Source organism: Passer domesticus, chromosome Z, assembly GCF_036417665.1.
Source record: "Passer domesticus isolate bPasDom1 chromosome Z, bPasDom1.hap1, whole genome shotgun sequence".
NCBI lineage: Eukaryota > Metazoa > Chordata > Aves > Passeriformes > Passeridae > Passer > Passer domesticus.
This window is the reverse complement of record NC_087512.1, coordinates 51618860-51646849: the sequence shown is the minus strand read 5'-3', so window position 1 is coordinate 51646849 and position 27990 is coordinate 51618860. Positions and strand designations below refer to the sequence as shown.

Below are 27990 nucleotides of genomic sequence, written 5' to 3'. Positions count from 1 at the left end.
GACATGGCCTGGTGGGAGAAAGGGGGTTCAGCATGTCTGGCTAGGAGGGACCAGGGGGGCTGGTGACACCTGGAATCTCCCCAGAGTCTCTCTGGGCACCTGCCACGCTGAGAGCCCCAAGCCCCACTTCCCTCAGCCCTGAGGACAGTGCCCTGCCCTGGGGTCCCAGCTCTCACTCTGGCTTTAAATCCCCAGGGCACCTTTCCCAGCCCCCATCCAGCCCAGCATTTCCCCTGCATGTTCACTCACTGGCTGCCAGAATCCAACTGCCCAGAGCTGCTCCTGGACACAGATGCCTGCATGACCTCTCCTCTGTGATGTCACAGGCAGCAGAACCATGTCACTGAGCTGCCAAGCTGACCGTGCCCCTGCTCACCCTGTGACCCAAGCCCTGGCATGTCCCAGCCCCCAGAGCCACACCTGCCAGGCCACGAGCCCCAGCCTTGGTCCCCACTGCTGGCCTCAGAGGCTCCTGGCCATCCTCACCCTGAGTGCAAAGCCAGCCCCAGGAGCCCCCCAGGGTGCTCTGGATCCAGGCTGAGACACCCTCAAGCCATCACTGAAAGGGACATGGATGGGGACTGCAGCTGGATCTTCCAGTGCTCACCACCCCTGACTGTGCTCCAGGTGAACCCAAACCTCAGCTGCAGCACCTTGAGCACATTGACCCTTCTTGCCCATCCTGGAACGTGGTGTTCCCACATTATACTCAAGGCCTTTGCAGAGAGTGACCGGCTCCCAGCTGATCTGCTACCATGGCCTTTCTTTTTCCCAGAAATTAACATAATGGATACACTCATGAGAATCTCTATAAAACATTTGCTTCTCAAGACCTCTTAGGCAAAAAACCTCCACCAAATACTATTTTGTGCACAGAGAGGGAGGTGCTGATAGACATAAGGCACAGACAAGGCTCTGACATAAGAGCTCCTGAGCCACAGGATTCTATGCATTGATGTTCCCAGCTGCTTTGCTCATATTTTATAGCCAGTTCTGGACAGGGGTTGCTGCTGACAAGGTAGGAGGGGTGTCTCAGCCTCAGCCACAGCAGCTCCGTGTCAGCAGTGGGAGCAAAAAGGAAACAAAACAAAACCGGACAAGGGGACATCTCCTGCATGGTGCTAAGTCAAGGCTCTGCTGCCAAACCACCCATCAGCACATTGCACTCACTCAGCATCAGCTACAGGTGTTCCTCCTGTTCTAAGGGAGCTGGTGCTGGTGCTGTTCACAGCATTTCTCACCAGCTTTGGGTACTTTGTTCAGCTATCCAGCAGAGCTGGACACACGATGGACCTCAGGGACTCCTCAGGAGAGCAGAGATCATGAGGGAGTTCATGAGGGATATGTTGGACATGCCGTAGCCCAGAGGGTGCTTGTGGTGCATGTGCCATTGCTACCATCTCTCCTAAAGCAAGACACCCCTAAATCAACCAGTGTCCAACATGGCACAACATGTCTAAAAAGTGTCGGGAGTCCTTGCTGTCATTGCTGTCCTTTGCTGTCCCAGCTGCTCCTACAAGGCTTCTCCTGTCCCACCTTACTGGTCTGGCTGCCTGGGGTCATACCTGACAGAGAAACCAGGGCTGGACCCATGGTGGTACTAACCCTTTTCATGTACTTCTCATATTTTCTCTTGGCATTTCTCCAATTTTCTATTTCTTTTTCTTTCCTCTTTCATGAAAAAAAAGTTGTATTTTCCCTTTGGATTCCCAACATGCAACCTCGTTTGTGTTTTAATCTCATTTTCAGGTATATTTATAACTAAATTTCATTCTGCAATTGTGGATTGAGGCTCCTTACCTTAAGCTTATCAGAACATCCTGCTTATCTACTTCCCACGTTAAAGCCATTGCTCCATAAATTCTAGAAAATTCAATATAATGATCATTTTTGCCTAAGACTCACATGTCTATGGATATGGAGTTTACAATACACATTCATGTTTATGTCTACAGGGCTACGTTGTAGTGCTTCCACGTCCTGCCCCAAAATCCGTATTTCCTTAACTGGGGTTTAAAGTTTGGATTGTCTTACATCTGTGCATGTGTTTATCCATCTGCAGGAGGGGACGTGGTAAAAGTGTCAGAGTAACAGCAAGATGTTGCAAAAAAAGAGGCTTTATTAGAAATGTGTTCAAAGAAACCCCAAACCAACAAACTGTAATAGCTAATGGTCTTACAGTCTCAAGTCAAACTTACTTCTATTAGAGTAAAATACTGTGACCTAAGAGCTGTGAAATAGCAATATTTCAGAGTTACAGTACTAGTTTAAAAACCAAAGAAACAGCACTGAAATGTTTAGTTTCAAAAGTATACTTTACCTAAATTGGAAATATGACAGTTTTTATTTTCCCTTGAAGCATGATGCTAAATGTAACATTTACAAAAAAAAAAAAAAAAAAAAAAAAAAAAAAAAAAAGTTGAAAACCCAGGACTTAAACATATTTTGATTATACAGTCATGATTAATAAAGAAATTCTTCTTTCAGTCTTCTTTGGAGAAGATCCATCTGTAATGGTTAATCATGAACTTACAGAATTTGCCAGTTCATTTTATAGCAATATCACACCTTTATTCACATTCCCAACTTTGTGGTTTAGTTCTGAAAATGAGCTTATTTTAACTGAACCATGCAGCAGCTTGCTTTGACTCTGATGGAACTTGTTTTGTATACAATTTTGTTTGAAGAAATGAAACACTGGGGCAGTTGTTGAGCTGTCCTTATGTCCCATGTTAAATAAATAAAAATCTATCTGTTTTATGAGACCAGGTTACATAAAAAGGCAGATGAGGTGAATTACGAGTGGGTTAAAACTCAAACATCCTTGAAGCCATAAGCCTGAAGTCTGTCTCCTTTCACATGGGAAGAAATTAAAGAGAAAGCAAACCAGATACTGCTGAGAAAGTTTGTTTTACTTCTGGCTGCACAAAGCAGCTCAGCTGCCTGGTGCGCCTAGCCCATGCATCAGCTGCTGAAGCATGAATTTGTTTCACTCCTCAAATGAAGCTGAAAGCACTTTGGGAAAGCGGTGAACCCACACACATTTATGGTGTCAAACGTTTTCATGTCTGTTGGTGGAATTTGCAACACATCCTTGAGTAGAGTTGATTCTGTTTCTGGTTTGACAAAGTTCTTTCTGGGGGAAATGGTTTTTTCCTTCTTAAATTGTTTTCAGCTGCCATTTTTACTGTACTTTTGTTGTTGTTTGGTGAATTATGCAAAGGAAAGGACAGCAATCAGCCTACGCATAAACAGTGGCAAAGCCTCATTCAGCTGCAGTAATACCAAAATTTCAAGTGAGTTCACAGTACTACAGCATGGATGAGCAGAAATGCCTCCTGGTGACTGATCAGGGCTCCAGCTGTGTAAACAGTGGCCCTGTGTGAAAGCACAAAAGGCAAAGATCCCGGGCTGGGATAAGAACAAGTTACTGGGAACCGCAACAATATTGAGAACAGAAGGGATAAGACAAAGAAATGATTTACAGGGAAAACTGTGACAACGCTGACCCGGCTGTTCTGGACCATGTATTTTCTTCCACCTGGAAAGGACTCCCTTCTCTTTGGGAGAGAGTTCCTTTCTCTGTCTCTGGCAATGGCCTGAGGTGGGATTGAAGATAATGATGGGGACATGGCCAGACTCTCATGTTCTTTGGTCCCACCTCACATCATTGCCAGGTGCAAGCAAAGGGACAGGTGTCTTCCCAATGTGGATGTTGGGGAATGCAGGTCACCAGGTCTCTGCCCAACATGGGTCCTGTGATAGGGATGAAGTTGGAACAGAGGACAAAGCTCTTTGTGCAACTGGGGGCATTCACAGGGCTTCCCTTATTGGTGGGTTCGTTGGTGTTGGGTCAAGGATGACTGCGAGGAGAAGCTCTTCCCAAACTCCAGACATTTGTAGGGCCTCTCCTAGTGTGGATGCACCAGTGGGAGATGAGGTTGGAGTTGAGGTAGAAACCCTTCCTGCAGTCAGGGCAGCGGAAATGCCTCTCCTCCATGTGAATCTTCTGGTGCAGGAGGAGATTGGAGCTTGTATAAAACCTCCTCCCACAATCAGGACACTCATAGGGTCCCTCCTCAGTGTGGATCCACTGGTGGCAAATCAGGTAGGAGCTCGTGGTAAAGCTCTTCCTGCATTCCTGGCACTCCAAGGGCTGTTCACCACTGGGGATGTGCTGGTGCCTAAAGAGGACAGGTTGCACTGTAATGTCATGGCTTGCCTCAGTTTCCCCTGGTTTCTTCCTGAAGTTTCCTTCCCCAGGTGGGGTGTCAATCACCTCTCCTTTCCCCACCCTTGACCCCTGCTGGGCATTGTCTATGAACCCAGAAATTCCAAGGGGAGCGTTGAGTGATTGGCAGGTTCAAAGGATGCTCTCCACCCCCTGGGGGGCCATTGGCCCACCCAGGTGTCCTTCTCACCCAAGACCCCTCCCCTCATACCTGGTTGGTAGTCTCTCTGTTCCCTCCCCTGCCCTCTCCCCAGGTAAAAGGACAAACAGACCATGCCGTTGGGGTTCTGGTGGAGAGTGCTGCTGGAGTTGTTGCAGGATTCAGAGGCCATGAGGCTCAAAGTAAAAACTCTGGATTAAAAACTCTCCATCAGGACCCACTCCTTCTTCACCTTGCCTTAAAGGTTTCTCCAGCTCAGGAAGGCTTCAGGAGTCACCTCCCTTTAACAGCAAGCTCCAGCCGCAAGCACTGGAGTTCGGGGCATGCCCAACTTGTCTCCACGTGACCAGCTGCGACCACAGGTACTGAATAGCGTCTCTGGGGAGGAAGGACCACAGGTGCTGCTATTTGGTCAGTAGCCGAGGCCAGACAGACCAAGGCAGTCCCGTCCAGTAATATTGGTAAATTCCAATAGGACTGAGCTGTTATTGAAGCTCTTCCCACATTCCAAGCATGTGTAGGGCAGTTTCCCACTGGGGATCATCTGGTAACAGATCAGATTGGAGCTCTGAATGAAGCTCTTCCTACATTCTCCACACTCACAGGGCTGGTCCCCAATGTGGATCTTCTGGTGACATGTCAGGCTAGAGCTCCAGCTGAAGCTCTTGTCACATTCTAAGCACTTGTAGAGCTCCAAACTCCAGCTGGATCTCTGCCTGCCATCCTGGCACAGGGTGGGTCTTTCCTCCTTGGAGCTCCCTGGGCTGGATTTGGAGCCCCTTGTGCAAGATCTCTGGGGTTCATCCTCCCCATTGCATTCCTGCATTATGGAGCTGCTCAAAACAGCCTCTTCCACAAGGTTCTGCCACAGGGATTTGTCCTCCTGGTCTCCATCCTCAGCTCCTTGTCTAGGGGAGAAAGAACAAGGAGAGGATGGGCTTTGCCTCCATGCCAGATGAAGGGGAAGGAGACCACCCCAGTTCATCCCTGGAAGCACAGTGTTGGCAGTGGGGCTGTCCTGCAGCCAGGGGTGATGCTGGGCTGGGAGATGGAGGGGGAAAGGGGCAGTGACTTCTCCTCACCTGCCTGGATGTTCTGGGGCATCTTCCTTTTTCTTGTTGACTGCTTGTTCATTCACGCAAGGTTTGGGAAAGGGAAATGCTCTTTTTGGGGGAAGCAAGAGAATATATGGGGTTGGGAGTTCCTTCTGCCCAAATCTATCTATAGAATCTACCAGGTACCTTGTGTCCATAAAAGCCTCGGAAACACCAAGATTCATTAAAAACTCCCACCCAGGAGTTCCCCCACTCTGGTCTTTCCTCTTTGGAGTTTGTGGGGTCCTCTCTGTTTGGGTTGCCGGAGGTCCCAGGAATCTCAGTGCTTCCCCTTTCCTGGCTCCCCAGTTTGGTGTCAGAGCAGTTCCAGGGTCTTGCCTCTTGGGGTCCCCATTTCAGGGCTCTGGGGTACCCATGGGTCCCCCTTGTCCATGTTCCCAGTATCTCCAGGCTGCGGAATTCCCCCCCTCTCTGGGGCACCCATGGGTCCCCCTTGTCCATGCTCCCAGTATCTCCAGGCTGCGGAATTCCCCCCCTCTCTGGGGCCATGTTTCAGGGTCCCAGGGGTCCCTCCTATCCGAACACCTCTCCGCAGGCTGTCGAGGGTCCCCCAGCTCGGGTATCACAACTCTCCCCTCTCCCAACCGCAGCCCCGCTGGTAACGGCGATCCCCAGGTGGCTCCAGACAGACAATGCAGCGCCTGACCCAGGCACACCAATCCCCACCACGGGGGGACCCCAGATCCCAGCACCCACTGCCGGGGCTCTGCTGGCAGCCAGCACGGGGACCCAGACACAATTCTGCTGCCTCAGATTCTCCGAGTGCTCCCCAGGCCGCCTGGAACTTGGCTGTGGTGGCTCCTGGGCAAAGGCGGTGACTCCAGCCTTGGGCAGCCACAGCTCGCCTGTTTCACTTCTATCAGAATATTATCTACCAAATTTACTGTGTGGAAGAAAAGAGAATAAAAGTAATGTAACCAAACAAACATAATACTTCAATTTTGGGGGTTTTTTAATAAGAAAATGAGGTAATGCCATGAACTGGAAATAATAATTCTGTTTTATTCCACACTTTATAGAATTCCCCATTGCCAGAACCACAGTCCAGCAATAAGGGTGCTTTCCTGAAGGCATATGGCTATCAGTCCTCATGGTGGGCATGCAGAATGGGGAGAAGGAGGAGAATGTAACTTGTGATGAACTTTATGACAGTGAACACCAGAATGACCTGCCCAGGTGTTGTGGTGGTGGTGGCAAATCGAGAACCACCTAATGAAGAAAGCCAAATCTAGTCAAAGCATTTTCAGCTAAATGCAGTTTACATAAAAGAATAAGTAAAAAACAAAGATCACAGTCTTTTTGTTGTTGTGTTCGAGGGTGCCAAGGGTGAGGGATGAGATGAGAATCTTGACTCCATGTTTCAGAAGGCTGATTTATTATATTATCATATATATTATATTAAAATGATACACTAAAACTATACTAAAAGAATAGAGAGAAAATGGTCCTTCAGAAGGCTAGAAAGAAAAGGAATGGAATGCATAACAAAATCCTGCGACTGCTCACAGCCTCAACACAGGTGGCTGTGATTGGTCATCAATTGAAAACAATCCACATGGACCAATCTGAGATGCACCTGTTGCATTCCACAGCAGCAGATAGTTATTGTTTACATTTGTTTCCTGAGGCTCCTCAGTTTCTCAGGAGAAAATCCTGGCAAAAGGATTTTTCAGAAAATATCATGGCTACAGTCCTTCTGCTTACTTTTTTTTTTTTTTTCCTCCTAATTTCCTTGGGAAAATTTTTGGGAATATTTCAGGATACTGAATCCAGGATAGTTCCTGTGATTGGGTGACTGATGAAATCTTTGGCATGAAAAATGTATGCATCCTTCTGGTAGATGGAATAAAAATAAATACTAAAACCCAGCTGGTAAAGCCAGGGTGTTTCTTTCTGGCAGTTCTGTGAAGCAGAGTCTAACTGGCTCATCCCAGGCAGGGTTTTCACTCAGTGGATCACAGGTCCCTGCAGAGGTGTCCATGAGAGCAGCTCCTTGGAGTCCCATGTGCTCGGTGGGCATCCATCCAGTCAGTCAGTGGAGAATGTGGGATGACTCGCAGGAGCAGATGAAGGTGCCTGTTTTGGGATGAAATTAAACCTTCCTGCAGCTTCCTTGCCTGTTGTCGGGGTTGTGGGTGGCTCTACCAGTCTGTCCAGGGAGACTCCCCGGCTGCAAGGAGCTGCCCTAAATTCCTTTGTGGAGGGGGCAGTCAGAAGCTTTGCTGAGCAGAGGCTGCCCAGCAAGTGCAGTGTGACTGCAGGATGCAGCAGAAGCAAGGCAGAAGAAGAGGAGGTAACCTGGGCACGAGTTGATTGAACAGCAGCAATGTTCAGCACTTACTGCCTCAATCCCGTAATTCAGGGATTCAACCTGTGTCAGAGACAAGAAAGCCCCTAATCAGCCCTGTCTTGGTACTGGGAGGCTTCTCACAGCCCTTGTGGGACCTTGCCAGAAGTGGAGGCTGGACCTTCACAGAGTAGGAAGAAACTTTACCCTGAGAAATTTAAAACTGTGTTCAAATAAAGAGGGAAGCCTATAGGAATCACCTCTACCAAGCCCCCTGAGATTTTTGTTAAAGCTGTATTCATGGTTATAGCTAAATGGCACGGGGCTAATAGCGCCTCACACTTTACAATTCCGTTAGAGACTTCATGTTAATCTAAGTGCTTTTTATTGCCTGCACTGATACAGAAATAAAGCAATTCAAATGCATCACAAAGACATGATTTCCTTCTTTTCCTCATGTGATAGTTGAGGATCTGAAACACAAATGTGGTAAGGCAGAAGAACTGTGATGAGAAATAAAGATTCTCTTCTGTCCATTTGCACAAAGAAAACCCTGTAGTTTTTGAGGTTTCCTGCAAATACTCATCTTTTCTTCTTAAGTATAGAAGACTAAGCATATTTAAAGGTCTTTTTTAGAAATGCAAAGATAATATATTTAAAATTAATTAATGCAGTGTACCATTAATCAAGTCTTCTTGAAAAGCTTTAATTTAACTGGAAAGGTCTATTAGATTTTGTTGTAGTTTTTAAATTAAGCAATTTATTTATAATGCCTTTAATAGTTGAGAATATTGCCCACAGAAGAATTAGATCTTGAGCAATCTTTAACTCTGGAGGTTTGACTCAACTCTCAGGTCATGAATATGAAATTACTTCACAGAATATCCACAAGGATGATGTTTCAATTACAGCTTAATGAGAACTTAAAAATACCTTGCACTAAATGATCTTAAATTCCTAAATCATTATTAAATGTTCATAAGCACAGTTCCTATGTTTTCACTGCATCTTATTCCCTGAAAAGAAATAAGAAAAGCAGAGAAGCACAGACCAGCCTGCACCTCCTAAAAATCAAGTGTGTTCTACACATGCTGAATTCTAGAGCTAGGATACTGCTAAATGTTAAAAAGGTTAATCACAAGGAATATTTTTAACATCAGATACCTGTTGTAAAAAAAAAAAAAAAAAAAAGTAGTCGCATAGTCTGATGAATGTGTTATCCTGGAGAAACACAGTAAACAGGTTTCAGCGTATGTGAGAGAGAGAGAGGAAGGGCTGTAAATTTTCATTGTGATTCCTCACTACAAATTCTTTTTTTGTTGTTTGTTTGCTTGTTTGTTTGAATTTTAATACTTCACTGGACAACACCAAACCTGTTGTATCTGCTTTGTCGGCAGGGAGATGAAGGAGCAGATGGAGTGGTTTGTCTGTGTTGAACCATTGCTGCAGAGCCTCCGATCTAAGTCACAGTGACAAGCAAACCACCAGATGAAAGGAAAGGCAGCCTGATACACAGACTCACAGAGATGTAAATCAGCCTCTTGCAAGACCTCAGCTGAAATATTAGGGAAAAAAACCCCAGGTGAAGCCATTAATATAATAAATGTTGTGCTGCAGAGCTCAGCAACAGGAGCAGCCCTCCACAGTAGGGCTCGCCACCTCTGCAGAGGGTGATTTGCTCTGTGCTTGACTTTCACCATCTGGCAGGGGCAGCACTTTGAGGCACAGTTCTCCATCCTGCATGTTAGAGAGACCTTTGGTTTAGGGGCTTCAGTTTACAGGAGTCTTTGCTAAATAACTTTTCATGGATAAGGATAATTAATTATTCTGATGGCAACCACTAGTGATGGCTCACTGAGATCCAAGCAGAAAAAAACCCAGAATCACTGCTTTCATGTCATTGATGTCTGCTGTTTAATTTTAAATGCACTCCTCTGTTGTAATAAACCTGACAGATTTCCCAAGGTGAGCACTCAGTGCTGCCTTCTCCCAGTTGCCAGGGTCGTTTGTCACTTGTCTCTGCCCCAACATGGGAAAAGGTGGTTCTGGGCAGGCCATGCTTTCGAAGAAGGAGTCTGGACTCTTACTTTTGGTCTTCAGTTGAGCTTATTGTTCCTTATCTACAAAGTTTTTCTGTCTGTCCAGCCGAGGTCTGATCAGCAAGACAGCCAAGGGCACTCACTCCTGCCCACGGGGTGGTTGTCTCTTTTATAGTAAAAACTACGTATAAGATATTTACCTTCAATTTCCAATACTTTTCGCCCTTGTTGGCAAGTGCACTTTCACTATGAACCAATCCACACATGCCAACATCATCCTGAACATGGATGCCAAGGAGAAGAAAGAAGAAGGACAGGGCACGCCCAAATCCCTCCATCTTGGGACTCCCGACCCCCATGTACAGAATTCCAAACCCCCCTGTACAGTGCATTATAATTTAAGCTTTATCAAGTGAATATCATCCCCTCACCATTCAAGCTTGAAATTCTCTCATTTCCTCACATTCAGGTGTCATTTCTTTAGAAGGATCAAAGTCAAGCCACCAGGTACTTTTGGCAACATTCCAGGACCTCCAAGCCCCCCAAGGGTTGTCTCGGTAGCTCTGGACATCCGGAGTGATGTACTGAGTTCCCACACCCAGTCATGTCACTTATTGATGAGTGAGTTTCTCTTACAAGGGCTCTCGTGTGCTTGCTGCTTACCCCTGCTACCATGTCCCTGACAAACCAGGCTACAGCTCTTCTTCCATTAACTTTCAGGAAAAAAAATTACATACAGAAAGAGCAATTTTTGTTTAATTATAACTTTGGGAGTACTTTTTCACCATTCGTACCATGGTTTATTGTAGCCATACTTCACTGTTACTGACAAATAGCAAAATACCCATGAAATTTGCCATGCTGCAATTCCCTGTAATGGCTGGAAGCTCATCCTCACCTCTTTTTCACATGTATTTCTGCAATGTCTGATTTTATTTTTTTTTTAATTTGAAAAAAAGCATCTTTTTTGCAATGCAAAAACAGAGATGTCCCACATCATTGGAGCAAATTATCAGCAGCTAAATATCGTGGTTATGAATAATTCCAGCTTGCCCTTGCCCTGGTACTTCTTACTTCTAGAACAAATTTGGAATAAATATGGAACAAATTTTCCCTTATAAATTCAGTCATATTTATTGGTAAACCTCTGTCCCCTCTGAAAGTGGCATCTTAAGCATTTGATTATTTCAGGGAATGGTGAATAACCTTTTTTTTTTTTTAAAGCACAAGCCTCGGAGGCGAGCGGCTGCTGCTGCGGCCGGGCGGGGAGAGCTGCGGCCGCGGCCCCGGGCACGGCGAGCTGCCGCTATGGCCGGCTCCTGCCGCGGCTCCTGCCCGGCGGGCACAGACACGGCCGAGGGCTGCCCGGGAGCTCCCTGCCGCTCCGCAGCGGGCCCGGCCGGGCTGCTGCTCTCCGCGGCCTCTGCCCGCCGCTGCCGGCCCCGCCGCGCTCCCGCTGCCTCTGCCGCAGCCGGGCCCACACGGGAGGCGGCACATTCCGGCCGGCTCGCAAAAGCCCTGCCCGCAAACCCCCCGCCACGGCCTCGGCTCAGGCACAGGCTGCCGGCGTCCTCGCAGCTGCGAGCCGGGCCTGGCCGGCTGCCGGCCTCGGGCAGAGCTCCCGCCTGTGTCTCCATGGCCGCGGCTGCTTGGCACAGCGGGCTGAGCACAGCCAGCGCCAGGAGCAGCTCTTCACGGGCCCGGGCTCCGGGCACTCCGAGCTGCAGGCAGCACAGAAAATGGCTTTGTTTCACCTCTTCTTTCAGCGCTCCTAAGAATGTAGCCTGCAGCAGGCTGAGAACACCAGAGCATGGAGCCCTTTCCAGGCAGGGCTGTGTCTGCTGAAGGGGCAGAGGGAGCCCAGCAGGGATCAGACACAAACCAGCAGGGCACTGAAGAGCCCCTGTGGTGGCAGTGAGCAGCTCCGGGCTCCGGGCGTGGCTGCTGGCAATTTCTGTTGAGCCATCTCCAAGGTCTTCTCTTGTGCTCTGTATTTCTAAGTGTCTTCTCTCTTGCCTCTTGGTTTTGGTTGTCTCCTGTACCTTCATTTCTCAAAATTTTCCCACCTTGTCAGCAGCAGCCCCCGTCCACCACTGGCTATAAAATATGAGCCAAGCAGCTGGAAACAGCAATGTGTGGAATCCAGTGGCTCAGGAATTCTTATGTTAGAGCCCTGACTGTGCCTTATACTTGTCAGTGCCTCCTTCTCTGTGCTAAAACCAGTGATGAGTGGAGTTTTTTTGCCTAAGAGCTCCTGAGAAGCAAATGATGTGCTGGGATTCTCATGAGTGCATCCATTAAGTTCATTGCTGGGAAATAGAAAGTAAGGCCAGGGTAGCACATTAGCTGGGAGCTGGTCACTCCCTGCAAAGGGCTCGTGTATGATGTGGGAACACCACGTTCCAGGATGGGCAAGAAGGGTCAATGCGCTCAAGGTGCTGCAGCTGAGGTTTGGGTTCATCTGGAACACAGTCAGGGGTGGTGAGCACTGGAAGATCCAGCTGCAGTCCCCATCCATGTCCCTTCCAGTGATGGCTTGAGGGTGTCTCAGCCTGGATCCAGAGCGCCCTGGGGGGCTCCTGGGGCTGGCTTTGCACTCAGGGTGAGGATGGCCAGGAGCCACTGAGGCCAGCAGTGGGGACCAAGGCTGGGGCTCATGGCCTGGCAGGTGTGGCTCTGGGGGCTGGGACATGCCAGGGCTTGGGTCACTGCCCCTGTCCTCCAGAGCCCTGGCTAGCTCTGTGATGCTCCAGGGGCAATGGTGAGAGCTGGGAAGTGGCTAGACTGGGGCTTTGCCTGAGCCAGAACCTCTAAGCCAGCCTAGCAGTACAGACCCCTGGAGGAGCCACAAGCACCAAGTGAAGGAGGCAGAGGAGGCTCTTCTGCGGTGCAAAATCCAGCAAATTTATTAGGAGAAGCAGAAGCACCACAAACAGCCGAAAATCACTAAAAGGGGAATCACAAGCCAAAAAAGAGCAACACACCCCTGGGCCCGAGTTTTTAAAATCTTTCAAAACAGAAGGTGGACACCATATAGTAACCCATAAGTGAGTCTCGGGGTGTGGTTTTGAGGGCTACAACGAATCAGAACAAGGGGAGGAGAGAGGGTTGGGATAGGGATTGGATCATAGGATGAGGGACAGGGAACTTTCTGGAACAAAGGGTAGGGTTTGGGCTGATGGACAGGGCAAAGGGGCCGGGTTGTCTTGACTGACAAGGAAAAATCTGGGGAGATTGCTGGAGGGACAGTTGGATAGGAGGATATAACACAGGGGAGAAACTAACTGTAGTAACTCGGGGAACACCTGAACATACCACAAGGTAACGGGGCATGTGACTCAATAAACTAACATGCCGCAACCCAGGAATTGAGGCTTTCAGCAGCTGCGAGGTGGCAGTGTTAGAACACGCAGCAGCTGGGGAAAGCCATCTCTCTCTCACTCGGCTCTTGCTGTGTGGGAAGGTGCTGCGAGCTGTGGTGGCTGCGCTCAGCCTTGGCTGGGAGGATGATCTGCACCAGGAGAGAGCAGAAAGCTGCCACGGTGAGCAAAACATGCTCAGAGCATTGCAGTGCAGAGAAGGACTGCCCCTGAAGTGCAAAAAGCTTGAAAGCACGTAATTCTGTGCAGCACTATGGTACAAATTTTCTCTTCTACAACATGCCCCTTTTTTTTATTCTGTAGAATAATTATCTGGTTGTATAGAATACTTGTGTGGGTTTTTTTCTTAAGGTTTTTTGGGAGAGCTATCAAGTTTATTTGCATTTTATATCCAGCATTTATAGGGATTTTTTTTTTATTCTTCTTTTGTTAATACTTAGGGAACAAATACCCTGGAAGCATTGTCTAGAGATCTAAAAAGCTAAAGCCTCAGAGTACTTGAACCTAAACATCCCCAAATGGATTCATAAGCTATTATGGGCACATCTCTGTTGTTTTCAGAGTCAATGAAACTGACAATGAATGTCTGGAAATTAGGAAAACCAGCCCAGATTTTATCTCCATTACTCTAAGAACACCTTAATGAGGCACTTCAGGAACTGAGCACTAACATTCTCACCCTGCTCTATTTACTTTACATTTGAATACAGGCTGGTAGGAGAAGAGATCTGGCTTTAATTTCTCCCCAAGTTACCTGTTGCACTTTCAGCTTAGGAGTACATGTAAAATGCAGCTAATCACTCTCTCTATCCAAGAATATTCCACTAGTGAACTGACATACAGAAACATCCTTTTTCTCTTTGTACCTTCATAAGCCATATTGAACAGGAGACTTGCATAAATCAAACAGAAAATCACCAAAATTGCTGAAATTAACACTCAATTCCATGATAAAAGCTTCTGAGAAAACACCTGACAGGATCACTGAACAAACTCAAGCATTGAAGAGAAGCATGCATTTTAGCACTGATCAAGGGGAAAGAAAAAGAAATGCTGTAAAAATTCCAAGTGGAAGATAAGGAGAAAGACAGGAAGCACAGGAAGACCAAGGCCCTGTCAGATGAACTGTGGAAGGTAACTTTGTGCCCCAGCTCTGTCAGAGGACGTTCCCTGTCATTGGTGCAAGCAGCTGGAGACAGAAATACTGCTTGATTTGGGGGCCACAGTCTTGGTAAGTGCAGAGGTGGTTCAATAACGTGACATGAGGGAGTTCCCCCAGAGCAACTGGGATGCCTGAAAGAAGTGAACAGCTCACCACAGCCTGGTCCACTCGGCTGCTTTCTCTTTCTAACCCTCCTGGGGAGGCTCTGACATTTCCTCTTCCCTGATGGAAGTGCAGCTGCTGCCAAGGGAAACGTCCCCATACTGACTCAGTGTTCCCTTTGCTTCCCAGATGTCCCATCTGCTGTCCCTGTCCAGGAGAGCTGCTCTGCCCAGGAGGAAGAGACCGAGGGAGAGCCTGGGAACATGGGGTGCTGCAATCCCTCCTGATCTAGTTCTGTTTATGGATGGGTACAATTAGACTTGGATAGTTACAAGTGTAGGGATATTTACATAAATAGACTGATATTTGTATAGGGATATTATGAATGTGTATCTAGTTACATTTTTAGATGTATGTTATATGTGCGTGTGTATATTTATATTTATATATGTATACATGTAAATATGTAAATATATAAATATATACATATATGTATGCAGTTATATATATGTGTAGCTATGTATTTAGTTGTATTTATATGTCTGTGTTCACTTTACGCCCCTGCTTTGTTATATTCACATATGTGCACAGGTGTACAGCTCTATAGTTCCACTGTTAAAGTTAGATGGATTTTTATATTGGTACATTGATATTTGTATTTATATATAGGATTTTTATGTATATGTCTTATTATATGTAACACTTAATATATATTTACATTGCACATTGTTATGGTGGTGTATTTACTTATATTGAAACACATATGGATTTGTATAGTTCTGAAATTGTATTCATTTAGTTCTAGGTCTAGAGTTATTTAGAGAGGAATATTGATATTCCTGTGTTTGTATATGGGCAGTACAGTTGTAGTAATATGTAATAAATTTAATTGTTCAATTGATATTTGTTTATAGTGAGTGTTTGTAGAGAGTTTCAGTACATTAGGGTTTTTTAACTATTTGATATTTGTAAATATTTACATTGCATAATAGTAACAATAAATTTGTTTTGTAACTGTAAATTGATATTTGCATATTGGCAGCACCGGTGTAGCAACTTATAAAAAATTTTATTTTTTAAACCTACGTTGATTTTTGTGTATTTGTTTAGTGTATCACTGCTGCAGGGTGGTAGAAATGCTGCAACCTTCTTGGAGGCATCTCCTTCAGAAGCTGCTCAGAGGAAGGCTACGAGAACAGCCATTTCCAGTCCATGCACACGCACACGCCACAGACAGCTCAGCGCAGGAAAGACAGGAAGGGTCTTTGCATGGCATAGTCCAGCAAGGGTTTTACTGCATCCAGCACGCCAGAGGGACCAGAGACAAAAGACCAAACCATGTGGTCTGCAGGACTTCAGTGTGGGGTCAGTGACCGATGACCTGAGGGCACAGGGGCAGGCAAAGGGCAGGGCCAAGAGCAGCAACCTCTAGGGGGGATGAGGGATGAATAATTGGGGTGGGCGGTGTCAGCTGGCCAGTGGGGGAGGCAATCTGATGTGGATTGGCAGAAGTGCTGCAGAGCGTCAGGGGTTAAGTCTTCTCTATCAGCCTAGGTGGGGAAAACTCTGTGATCTAATCTTCCTTGAGGGGGAGGAGTCAGAGGATTCCACAACTCCCCTGTTATTGCTTACTATGAAGACTTCCCCAGTGGAAGGCAGGCACTTAACTAAACCGGGAAACATGAGTAAAAACAATGATTACAACCCGAAAAATTCCTGTAACAAATGATGAAACCTATCCTGTCAACCCCCATTGTCTGAAAAGTTCATTGATGCCATCTGAGTTCTTCTCAGCTTTTAAGTCCTTTACTTGCTCCCTCAGCTCTGGATGTTTACGTGGATAGATATTGGGCATGAAGAAAAGTTGAAGCAGTACATCCTTTCAAAGTCGTGGCAGCTGTGTCCATGGTGAGCAGTGAAAAGTCTGTTGCTGCTGGTTTTAGAGTGTTCCATGCTTGGTGTTATTAGCATTTGGTAGCAGCTCACTCGGGGCATAGGAGGTAGCACTGGTTTGCTTACTGAGTGAGCACTTTCAATTCTCTCAGCAATTTTTTTAAAAGTTTTTGCAGCATTAACCCCAGGGGCCAATACTGAGGCTGCTATTTTCCTTTTTTTGCCTCAAAAGTCAATGTTGTTTCTGCAGCCAGATTTAAACTGATGGACAAATCTGTTGTGCTTAATTTTTTTGTTCATGAATTATGTTAATGTTAGGTACTAGCAGAGCAGGCTTCCCGAAGTCACAGGGTGTTTTTGGCCATGGCACCATTTATTTCCTGGTGGGGAGTAAGGTTTCCAAGAGGCTGCATGGGCAAGCAGGGCTCCCTTGGAGGTAATTTCTCGGAGAACAACCTGTAAATAGGATACATCTGCAAGAAAAAATTAAACTGTGATAGGCTGCAAGATTTAGTAAAGACTGAGTATTGGAGTTTACCAATATGACTGAACAGGACTGCCTTGGTCTGTCTGGCCTCGGCTACTGACCAAATAGCAGCACCTGTGGTCCTTTCTCCCCAGAGATGCTATTCAGTACCTGTGGTCGCTTCTGGGCACGTGGAGACAAGTCTGGGCATGCTGCGAGCTCCAGTGCTTGCAGCTGGAGCTTGCTGCTGAGGGGGTCATTCATCAGGCCTTCCTGAGCTGGAGAAACCCTTAAGGCGAGGTGAAGAAAGGAGTGGGTCCTGATGGAGAGTTTTTAATCCAGAGTTTTTGTTTTGGTGGCGTAGCCTTCAGCAACTCCAACAGAACTCCGACCACGTGGTTTCCTGGCCCTTTTACCTGGGAAGAGGGGGCAGGGAGGGATCATAGGGACCACCAACCAGGTACAGGGAGAGGGAGTCTCAGGTGAGAAGGACACCTGGGTGGGCAGTGGCCCCTAAGGGGGGTGGAGAGCATCCTTTGAACCTACCAATTGCTCAATGCTCCCCTTGGAATTTCTGGTTTGATAGACAGTGCCCAGCAGGGGTCAAGGATGGGGAAAGGAGAGGTGATTGACACCCCCCCGGGGAAGGAAACTTCAGGGGAGGGGGCTAGGGAAACTGAGGCAAGCCATGACATCACACCGCAATAAATGAGTATTTGCAAATTTAAATTCATGGATTTTTTACATCTAAAGTACATAGAGAGACAAAGTTGTATTTAGTTACACATCTTTTTAGTAAGGCTGTTAGAGGGTTTTACCTCTCTGCTTTTCAATGGCTTTAAAGACTTATTATTCTTAAGACAAATTTACTGGGATCTTCTAACTACCCTTATAAAAAGGAGACACAGTTGTGCTGTTGGAATATAACAGAATTTCGAAAACTGAAAGCATTCTTAAAAGCTACAAGAAAAATCTATAAAAGAAGCCATGCCTTTTTAAAAAAAAATATTTATTTTTATTTTATTAGATGACTTGCATATGTTTGAGCAATTGAACATTGGTATATATTTTTGCATGAAATTCACACATATAGAACAAAGAGTCTTATTCATGTGCAGAGCAGGGGCGGCTGGTGGCGGGAGTGGCTCCACACCATGGAGTGCAATGCAGCGGTGCAGGAAGGGCTGCAGCGCAGCAACGCCCGCTTCGTGGCCTCCATGAGCCTCATCCTTGAGGAGTATAATCATCCCTTCGGAAGGTGACAGACTTGTTCCCATGGATACTCTCACTTATGATACACCAGACGGACCAAAGCGATGAGAGCGAGTGTCAAGGAAGGATGTGAACAAATGGAAGATAATATTTAAGTATGATAGACGAAGTCAAAGGAATACAGAAATGTCAAAACAACAGAGCAGTGTTTTGGTTTTTTTTTTTAAATCAGGTTACTTGCATGTATTTGAGTGATTGAACATTGGTATACATCTTTACATGAAATTCACACATAGAGAACAAAGACTCTTATACACTTCTGAAGTTGCTGCAGGTGTGGTTTGAGTTCACCTGGAGCACAGTCAGGGGTGGTGAGCACTGGAAGATCCAGCTGCAGTCCCCATCCATGTCCCTTTCAGTGATGGCTTGAGGGTGTCTCAGCCTGGATCCAGCGCGCCCTGGGGGGCTCCTGGGGCTGGCTTTGCACTCAGGGTGAGGATGGCCAGGAGCCTCTGAGGCCAGCAGTGGGGACCAAGGCTGGGGCTCGTGGCCTGGCAGGTGTGGCTCTGGGGGCTGGGACATGCCAGGGCTTGGGTCACAGGGTGAGCAGGGGCACGGTCAGCTTGGCAGCTCAGTGACATGGTTCTGCTGCCTGTGACATCACAGAGGAGAGGTCATGCAGGCATCTGTGTCCAGGAGCAGCTCTGGGCAGTTGGATTCTGGCAGCCAGTGAGTGAACATGCAGGGGAAATGCTGGGCTGGATGGGGGCTGGGAAAGGTGCCCTGGGGATTTAAAGCCAGAGTGAGAGCTGGGACCCCAGGGCAGGGCACTGTCCTCAGGGCTGAGGGAAGTGGGGCTTGGGGCTCTCAGCGTGGCAGGTGCCCAGAGAGACTCTGGGGAGATTCCAGGTGTCACCAGCCCCCCTGGTCCCTCCTAGCCAGACATGCTGAACCCCCTTTCTCCCACCAGGCCATGTCTCCAACAGTGGCCTTTGTCCTGGCCCTGTTAGCCACCCATGCTGGGCTGAAGGTGGAACTTCAATTTGACAAGCATGAAGTGAAACAGATGCTGGAGCGCGAGGAGTATTTGCATCAAGAGATGGCTCGGCTCCTGCAGGAGATCGAGGGGAGCAGTGGGACCATGGAAGCCTTGCTCTGTTCTGCACTGGAAAAGCAGTGGCTTCTTTGGGTCAGTGCAGCAGCCCTGGTTCTGGTTCTTGCTATGGCCTGCTGGCTGCTCAGGAGAGGAAAGTGTGGCTTTGCCAGCAGGAGGAGGCAGGAGGGATCCAGCAGCCAGGAGAAGGTCAGTGAGCATGAGAAGGACAAGAGTGCAGGCAGGGGTGGCAGCATTTTGGCTGTGCCCAGCCCATCACCAGTGGGCACATCCAGGATAAAGCTGGAGTAGACTGTGAGCAACCTGATCTCCTTGGGAATGTCCCTGCTCATTGCTGTGGGGTCACCCTGGACGGTCCTTAAAGGTGACTCCCAAGCCCAGCTGTTCTGTGATTCTGTCATTCTGCAGCAGGGCCTGCCCAGCACGAAGGTGCTGCAGGAGCTGGTGGACGAGCTCCTCGGTGTCTGCCGAGTGCTCTCCCGGAGGAGCTTCATGCCGGAGCTGCACCCAGCTGCCGGGACGGACGCCAGCCCTGCAGCCTGCAGCGTCCAGGAGAGCAGCAGCACCTACCGCACGCTGGTCATCCTGCGGCCACCCCCCGGCCACTCCTTCAGCCCGGAGAGCACCAAGTGGCCGCCAGCCAGGCGCATCCGTGTGGCGCTGGAGTGCCTGTGCTCCGGGGAGCAGCTGCTGGGGCACACGTGCTTCCTGCACGCCGCTGGTGGCCAGCTGCCCACGGATCAGGAGTGGTACCTGCTGGACACCCTCTGCACGGGCTCCTACTTGGACCTGCAGAAAGTCACCCGCTGGGTGCAGATGTTGGTGCTGGCGGCCTGGCTGCTTCTGCCACAGTCGCGCCACTGCCAGCTCACGGCGCTGCCCTCCGGCAAGTCCTGCAGCTTCCAGCTGAGCGGCGCCTCTGGCCTGCACTGCAGCATCGAGATGGCTCTGGCCGTGCAGCTCGGCAGCTCAGGGGCCTGCCTGAGCCTTGAGTAGGCAGCAGCCGGCTCTGCCAGCAGCACCGTGTGGGCCAGAGAGCTGCCACCTCTGAGACTCACTGCTGCGATGGTGCTGCTGCTGGGGTGACAGCATGGTGACCAAAAAGGAGTTGAGGAAGGTGAAGGGAACCATTCCTCATGGGACATTTTTTGTTTTCTGTTAGTATTCTTTAGTTCCTTATTATGAAATCTGAAAAATGTAGCCAGACTGTAATACTTGTAAAACCTTCTAAGGCAGAGCTGGGAAGGTTAACATGATTTCAAATATGTAGAAGGTTATGTTGAGAAAAACTATAGGAGTTTTTCCTACACCACTTTTTTTTTTAATTAAAAAAATAAAATGAAGTTCTTTGACTCCTGTTTGGTCTTGCAACATGTCACTTGTGATGAGAATACAGACAATTCACCAACATTAGAAAATTGTCAGTAGAAGCAACTATGGCAATTCAAAATTACATTGGTTCTCCCACAGCTCCATCTCAATTCTAGGAAGGTTTCTATAAAAAGGAAAGAGAAAATTTGGCCCACTACATACCCATTATGAAAAGGAACAAAGAGCCTCTTGTATCTATGCCAAAGGTGACAGAGCCTAAGTGAAAAATGATCATCACATCTCGATTTACAACTGCTGGCAGCTGCTCTGCTCCCAGACTGGTTCTGCTGATCTTCAGCAGGGACGTAGGAGCATTCCTGGAAAAAGAAAACAACACAAACTTCCTTGGCAAAACTAAGCTGTGAAACTGCATCAACTCTGGGATCTTTTGGGCTGGGTCCTAACTTGTATTGTGTGAAATGCTTGCTGCACTGCTCTTGTTGCTTTCCCCAATTTAATGACTACCATTACACTAATTGCAAGCATAACTTAGCACCAGCAGAGTGCTAGTGCTCCTCTTTGTCTTCCTTCTGGGTTAGAACAAAATAAATTTGAAGAGGAATAGTACCTGAAAATTTGTTCCTCTACAGCTCCAAGTTGATCCATACCAATTCTCTCTAAGAACCAGCAAGAGACTATAAACTCTTCCAGAAGCTCTTCCGTGGTCATGGCTGAGGGAGATTTTCCTGCAGCCCTGGAAAGGGTTCCAGGGGCCCTTGGCTGAGGACAGGGATCAGGGCTCGGGGAAAAGAACCAAAGGGCTCAAGGCAAAGGCTGAGAGGGCAGAGCTGCCACGGCGTGGCCCAGAAAGAGCCTAATCTTTTTTTTTCCTTTATTTTTTGCTGTAGGGAATGAAACCAAAGAAATTGGTCTCAGCATACCTTCTGGGACTGCAGAGATCCCCACACATCAAACTCTAAGTGAAACTTTACCCTTACTAATTAGACTAATCTTGCATGCATCCCTCACTTACAAACTGTCTGAAAACTGAGGCAAAGGCTTAGGGTTGCCAGATGTGAGTAATGGCCTCATTCTAGTGACTGCATCTCTGTGCACTTGGCAAACTTGCAGAATTATTCCAGACAACTTTAAAGAATGAAACAGATTTTGTCTCTCCTATCTCCTCCCACAAAATCCCTGATGTTTCAGTTCGTTCAGTGTAGTTTCTTTATGGTAAGGACAAGAGCATGCCTAATCAACAGCACATGGCGTTTTTCCATCAGTCAAAAACATTCCTGTCTACTGCTCACAGATTCTAAAGCAGAAAGAAAAACAGAAAAAAGTAGAGGTTTTCAGAGGTGTTAGGAGGAAAAACAAATTTGTGAGAGTACAGACTCTGCCTTATCACTTGATTGTACGTGGGTTTTGCCAGTCCATCTGCTTGGAGAAAGATTCACTTTGGGAGGTGGTTTTCAAAAGTATTCCTTGGAATTGAGGGGCACAATGTCACAATCCATCCCCCTGTGATGTCACAGTCCATTGCTCTCTGACACCAGCCTCCAAGCCCTGTGACAGCACAAAAGGCATTGAAACTCCTTGGAACCCCAAGATAAGCAGGGAGAGAAGGTGAGGTCACAATCCAGCAATGCCTGATGTCACCATCCACAGGTTGGTGACATCAGAGTCCTCTACCCTGTTGTCAGAGATGAGGTAATATTTTGCTGAACGCAAAAGGTTATTAGGTAAAAAAATGAAAGTTGTTGGTTCTGTGTGTTGTCATTTCTGGTTTGGATTTGCTCCAGTTAATTTGTTGGGTGTTGCTGTGAGCTGGGAAAGCAGGCAGGTTAAAGACCTGACCAAAAAGGAAGTAAGATCAGAGGAGTGGAGACAGGAAAATAAGTGGTGAGGAGAAAATAGAAATTCCCAAGTACCCAGCCAATGGGAAAGGGGACAGGGATTGCCCCTGGCCAGGAAAGGGGATAAAATGTAGTCATTTTTTGGAGTGTGTGTGTGTATGGCTCTTGGGGCAAAGAGGGCATACCTGCAGCTCAGGTGAATTGTTACTAATAAACAAATTTCTTTTGCCCCACAACTTTTCCCATTTAATTGTATCTAAAAGTTCATTTCTAATACTGTGATGGCACAGCAGGCCTTCCATCCCTGCAGACACATGCTCTCAGGAGAAGAAAGGAAATGCTCTTTCCTAGTTTCAATTTCTACACCTCCATGATGCTCTCCCTCAGCACCTGCATCACATCTCCCTGGCCCTGTCTCTAATGCCTGCTCCTGACACCTTGCCATGGCTTCCTGGGAACAGTCCTGGTCTCTACTCACAGGGCCTCTGGTCTCTCTCCCTGGGAGAGGCCATCACATCCAGGCCTTCCAGGCCAGGCCCTGTACAAGGTTTTGTCCCTTTTGGTTTAAGGTCAGAGTTTGTCCTCTCTGCAGCCCTGCTGGATCGAGGGTGATGGGCACAAGGACACTTTGCAGCTGTGTTTAGGGCTGTGGGACTGTTCAGCCTTGCTTGTTCAGTAGAATGGGTCCTGTCCAGGAGGGCTCCAAACCCTGGAAGGAATTCTCTCTGCCTTTTGTTTCAGCAGCAGTTCTTTCATTTGCTCAATGACAAGGCCAGGCCTCCATCCTGAGAGTACTCCTGAGGTGACAAGGACACACTGCAAATGACAGCATGTGGGCCCCTGAAGAAAGGATATCTGCAAATACACAGATGGTGCCCCAGGGGTGCAGCTCGACTTTTCTCCTCCTGCCTGTGCTGAGTTGTCCTCCCCACCTGAATCCTGAAGCTTGGGAAGGGCACTGTGCCAGCAAGGTGCAGTCTGACACTTCACTGCTGACCAAACAAGGGCCCCTTCCTATTGTTCAAGCTGCACAACTGTGGGAAGAAAGGAAAATGTGTGTGAATCAGGGCAGCCAGGCTGCCAGCAGGGTCTTGTGGGCCTCCCTGTGTTGTTGTGGGACACCTCATGGGAACTGACCAAGTGAGGGATAGCTGGAAGCTCAGCTGGAGGAGAAGGCTGGGATTTTTCAAAGATTGGGATGCTGCAGTTAAATGTCCCAATTCAAGGCTGCTGCTGATCTCAAACTGGGAGGGGCTGTTGACTCTCTTGAGGGACAAGATGCCATGCAGAGAGATCCAGAGAGACTGGAGCCTTGGATTTCCTGTGGGAAAAGGTGCTGCCCCCATGGCCCTGGGCCTAAGGCTGTGCCCCACAGGACATGGGTGCCACCCGTGATGGAGCATGAGGGGAAGGCTGAGGAGTCTCCCCCCCAGAGACTCTGTGGGGCAAATAACAACAATTTCTTTCTTTTTTCTGAAATAAGGGGTTGAAGGAGCCTTGCTCGTGCTACTGGCAGGGATGGGGAGGCTCATCAGGGTCTGGGGCCTTTCTCTTTAGGGACCACCGGGGCTGCCCAGGTGAGCAGCGCCCACCGTGGGTGGGAGCAGAGGGTCTGGGGCTGGTGCCCTGGACAGAGGGACCTGCCTCCTCCTGGGGCTGGTCCTGCTCTGGGGACACCGGCACAGCTGGGGGGTGGCTTTGGCCCCTGGTGGGAGTGATCTCAGGAAGGAGCTGGAGTTGGTGTCCCTGCAGAGTGGGGTACAAGGGCCAGAGGAACCTTGTCATGACTCTGGAGAGCCCAGGACCCATCACCACGTGGGCCATGCTGTGCCATCATCCCTTCTTGCCTCTGGCTGTTGTCATCCCTGAGAGTCGTCAGCCCAAGCAGTTCTTTCTTCACTTGGAACTAATTTCTCCTGGTTTGAGGCTTGGCTGGTGTGAGGCAAGGATGCTGTGTGCAACCACCACGTGGCTCTGCCTCAGGGTGCAGAGATCTCTCTTCAAACCTGTGCACAGGGAGGATGTCCACTGCTGTACTTTGGTGCTTCACAGTCCATGTGGAAAAAGATGGAAGTTTGTTCATCGGGACTTCTTTGTCATGTTATCGGGAGGGATGTTTTCTCCTTGCTTGAGAAAGTGCTTCTTAAAATATGCAGTTGTATTCATTTTCATTTGGAATTGGACTTGTAACGGTCTAAATATGCAGGCAGCAGCTGGAATTTCAGAGTACCAAGATATTCCCTTTTTTCTGGGGAAACTAAGGCCACAGATACTCCAGGAGATGCATTTAGTGTTTTAAGAGGACTCTTGCCCAAAATGTGATTTCATCTGGAGTTCCTTGCACATCAGTGCTCCAGAACTCCCCCCATTAACTCACTGCCGTGGTCACATTTCATGTCTTTTCCTCTGCTATTCCATGTACCCTGAAACCATGAAATTATAGAAAGGGTGAAGATGATGTAGTGAATTATTTAGAAAGGTGAGAGGTCATGGTCTTATCCCATGAATGGGCTTTTACATATAGCAAACATAAGAGGTCAAAAACTCACTTAGGTCAGTGGCAGAAGGTAGAGCTATAAATTATTATTTATTAATATTTCTCTACTCATCTGCAATGGATGAGAAGAGAATGCATCTTGTCTGCATGAGTCTTCCCTGGCACACAGAGAAAAAATTATTGAAAATTATTAAAAAATATTTTGAATTTATTCTTGAAAATGATTCAAAATTGAATAATTGAAAATTGTTCAAAAATTTGAAATTTATTCAAAAATTATTCAAATATTATTCAAAGCCTGGATCAGCTGTATCTTACTAAGTCAATACCCTCGAAGTTCACTGCCTCCACATTTTTTTGGGATTGAGTTCTTAAAGTTTCTTAAGTGCTGATGAATCATCCTAAAGTAGATTTCCCTGTTAGAGAGCATTTTGGGCAGATGCTGTGGCCTGTGTGCACAACCCTGCAGACAAAAAACATTGGACATTCTGTGGATTTAGAAGCATGCTTGCCAGCACTTCGGGTATGTGCCTGATAGCAGAAGCATGCGGCCCTTGGACAGCCAGCATGAGAAAGTTTGCCAACTGAAGAAGATGCGAAAGAACATGGTCTGAAGATTCTAGCAGAGGATAAGAAGATGTTCTGCTGATCTTGCTGACAAGCTGAGCTACGTGACCAAAATATGTTTAAGAAATAGTCTTTGTTTTATGTATAAATGCTTTGTTAACCAATCAGATACTTTCCCATGTCGCTTGAACTCTAGAACCATATAAATGTACCCTGAACCTAACAATAAAATGCAGCATTGATCATACTTCTATGAGGACTCGATCTTTGACTCTAGAGGCCCCTCTTCCTTTTTCCCCTACCCCTACTCTCTCTCTCCGGCAAGATTTCCCTTAGATACATGCTCCTCTTTGCCATTGCATGCCAGGAAGACTAGGTGCTTATATCCAGAAGCGCTATGCCTGACAGGTTTGTTATCTGGGCTGTTACTAAACTGCACTTTTCGCTTGCAGGCCATCTTAGCCATCTCCTTTTTCACAGCTGTGCCTTACTTCTTGAGACTGCACAGACTGCAAACAGTGCACAGCCTAGAGGGAATGTCTATTCCTTTGATTCTCTCCTAGTCACAAAGGGACTTGGAAACAAGAAACCCAGAAGGAAAATATCAACGTAGTCATGCATGTTTATCTCCACGCCCTTGCTTCCTTCTTTCAGCTACCTTCTGGGTGAGGAACTCTGGCTGGTTATGGAGTACATGGACGGAGGTGCTCTGAGCGACATCATCAGCAAGAGCTACCTGTCTGAGGATGAGATGGCAGCCATCAGTCGGGAGGTCAGCAATCCCATCTGTGCAGCTGAGGGCTTGGGCAGGATTGTCTGGGAAACAGGGGCTCAGGACAGGAGAGGTTTCATGTGCCAAGCTTTGTTTGTGTGTTGCTGCTATGCTATGGGCAAGTAGAAGCATCTCAAGTGAAATTGCTGCCAGTGCTCCTGCACTCACTGAACTCAGTTCTTGTACTCTTATCTCCTGCTGTTGTGTTCTCGCTCTGCCTCTTGTATTTGCTCTTCTCCATCTTGCCTCTCTAAACTTTTGCCTGTCTTCACTGCATTCCTTGCCTGTAAAAGCAAAGGTGATGGTGGCAGGATTTGAAAGGAACAGCAAAGGAAAAGAGAGAGAGACTCGTTTCTCTCAGTCCTCAGCTAAAAAGGATAGGAGTGCAGCCAAAGCGCTCTTTGCTTCTGAGCACATCCCCTGCAGCAGCACAGGGGTGTGGTGTGCTGGGGACAGTCTACAAGAGCAGGTGCTGTTGCTCTTTCAAAAGCTGACATGCCTTTGGTTAGAAAGGTCCTGCTCTGCAAGTGTTGCAGCAGCAAGCTCTTCCTCTCAGTGGCACTGTGTTCTGCCATTACTCCCCATTCCCCTGGGGATAGGGAATCTTTTTGATTTTTTGTTTCCTTTCTTTTGTGATGAAATCATATCACTTAGTTTTGCCCTCCTGTTTCTGTTTTCTCTCTCAGTGCCTGCAAGGACTGGATTTTCTTCACTCAAACTACGTGATCCACCGAGATGTGAAGAGTGAAAACATCCTTCTCAGAACCGATGGCTCTGTCAAGCTGGGTCAGTGTATTCTTGGTCAGCTGCAGCATTCCAGGGATGTGGGTGTGGGGCTGCTTGGAGTGACTGCCAGCTCCCCAGAAATGGGACCCTGCTGTGAGCTGATGGCAAAGCTGCAACGTGCACAGTGACATAAGGAAACAAAAGAAGTCAGGAGTGGTGCTGGTCTGTGTGTGTCCCTTGCAGAGGGAGGGAGTTACAAGTCTAAAGTTTCCAAAGAACAAAAGCCACTGCTGGAAGCATTGTTTAAAAATGTGAGGAGTTTTTAAGTTGCCAATGCCATATTTCCTTGGCTCAAGCCTTGAGAAAACAGAGCAGGGACAGTTGTCCAGGAGATTGAACAACACATTTTCAAACTTCTACTGGGGAATTCTTTTGCTTGGTTTCCTAATTGCACAGAATTAAAATAAAAACAGTATTTTGCTTTCTCCTCAGCTGATTTTGGCCTCTCTACTCAGCTCACCCCTGAGCAGAGTAGACAGTGCTCAGTAGCTGGGACTCCTTGGTGGATGGCACCTGAAGTGGTGACGCGTCAACCATATGGCCCCAAAGTGGACATATGGTCTTTTGGTATTGTGGGAATTGAAATGGTAGAACAAGAACTTCCTTACAGCAACCAAAGTCCAGCCTTGGTAAGGAGAAAATACTCACTGATCCCTCTGTCTTTCTCACCTGTCCCATGTCCTGTGTACCATTGGACAAAATCCCATTGCCATCTGATGGAACTACTTCACCAAGGTCCCCTCCTAAAAACGTCTCTGCAACACATCAGCACCTGCTGTAGATTTGGTTGCATCAGTGGGGGAACTCAAGCCTTACCACATGCAAACAGACTCCATTCTCAGGCAACACTTGCCTTTGGGTTCTAAGTGGTTCCATTTTTTTAATCTATGTAGATGGCCCTAATAATAGGAAGCAAGCATCTTAGAACAGCTGTTATCCTTCCAGAAATGAAGGAAGGAAACCCAAACCCAACAACGTTTCTAAACCAGTGGTTTTTAGAGAGGAACTGCATTCCCTGTGCAGTTTCTTCTCGCTGAGAA

The 27990-nt window shown here is 47.5% G+C and overlaps 3 long non-coding RNA genes across 3 annotated transcripts; all 3 read left to right on the top strand.

Moving 5' to 3' along the window:
• Positions 1 to 461: 461 nt before the first annotated feature.
• LOC135290867 (uncharacterized) lies at positions 462 to 8747 on the top strand. The gene is made up of 2 exons (XR_010353690.1): positions 462 to 4753; positions 6526 to 8747. It is a non-coding gene; the product is annotated as an uncharacterized LOC135290867 (long non-coding RNA).
• Positions 8748 to 12559: 3812 nt separating this feature from the next.
• LOC135289816 (uncharacterized) lies at positions 12560 to 15561 on the top strand. The gene is made up of 2 exons (XR_010352559.1): positions 12560 to 13374; positions 13653 to 15561. It is a non-coding gene; the product is annotated as an uncharacterized LOC135289816 (long non-coding RNA).
• Positions 15562 to 26024: 10463 nt separating this feature from the next.
• Positions 26025 to 27575, top strand: LOC135291510 (uncharacterized). The gene is made up of 3 exons (XR_010354323.1): positions 26025 to 26164; positions 26851 to 26950; positions 27383 to 27575. It is a non-coding gene; the product is annotated as an uncharacterized LOC135291510 (long non-coding RNA).
• The last annotated feature ends 415 nt before the right edge of the window (positions 27576 to 27990 follow it).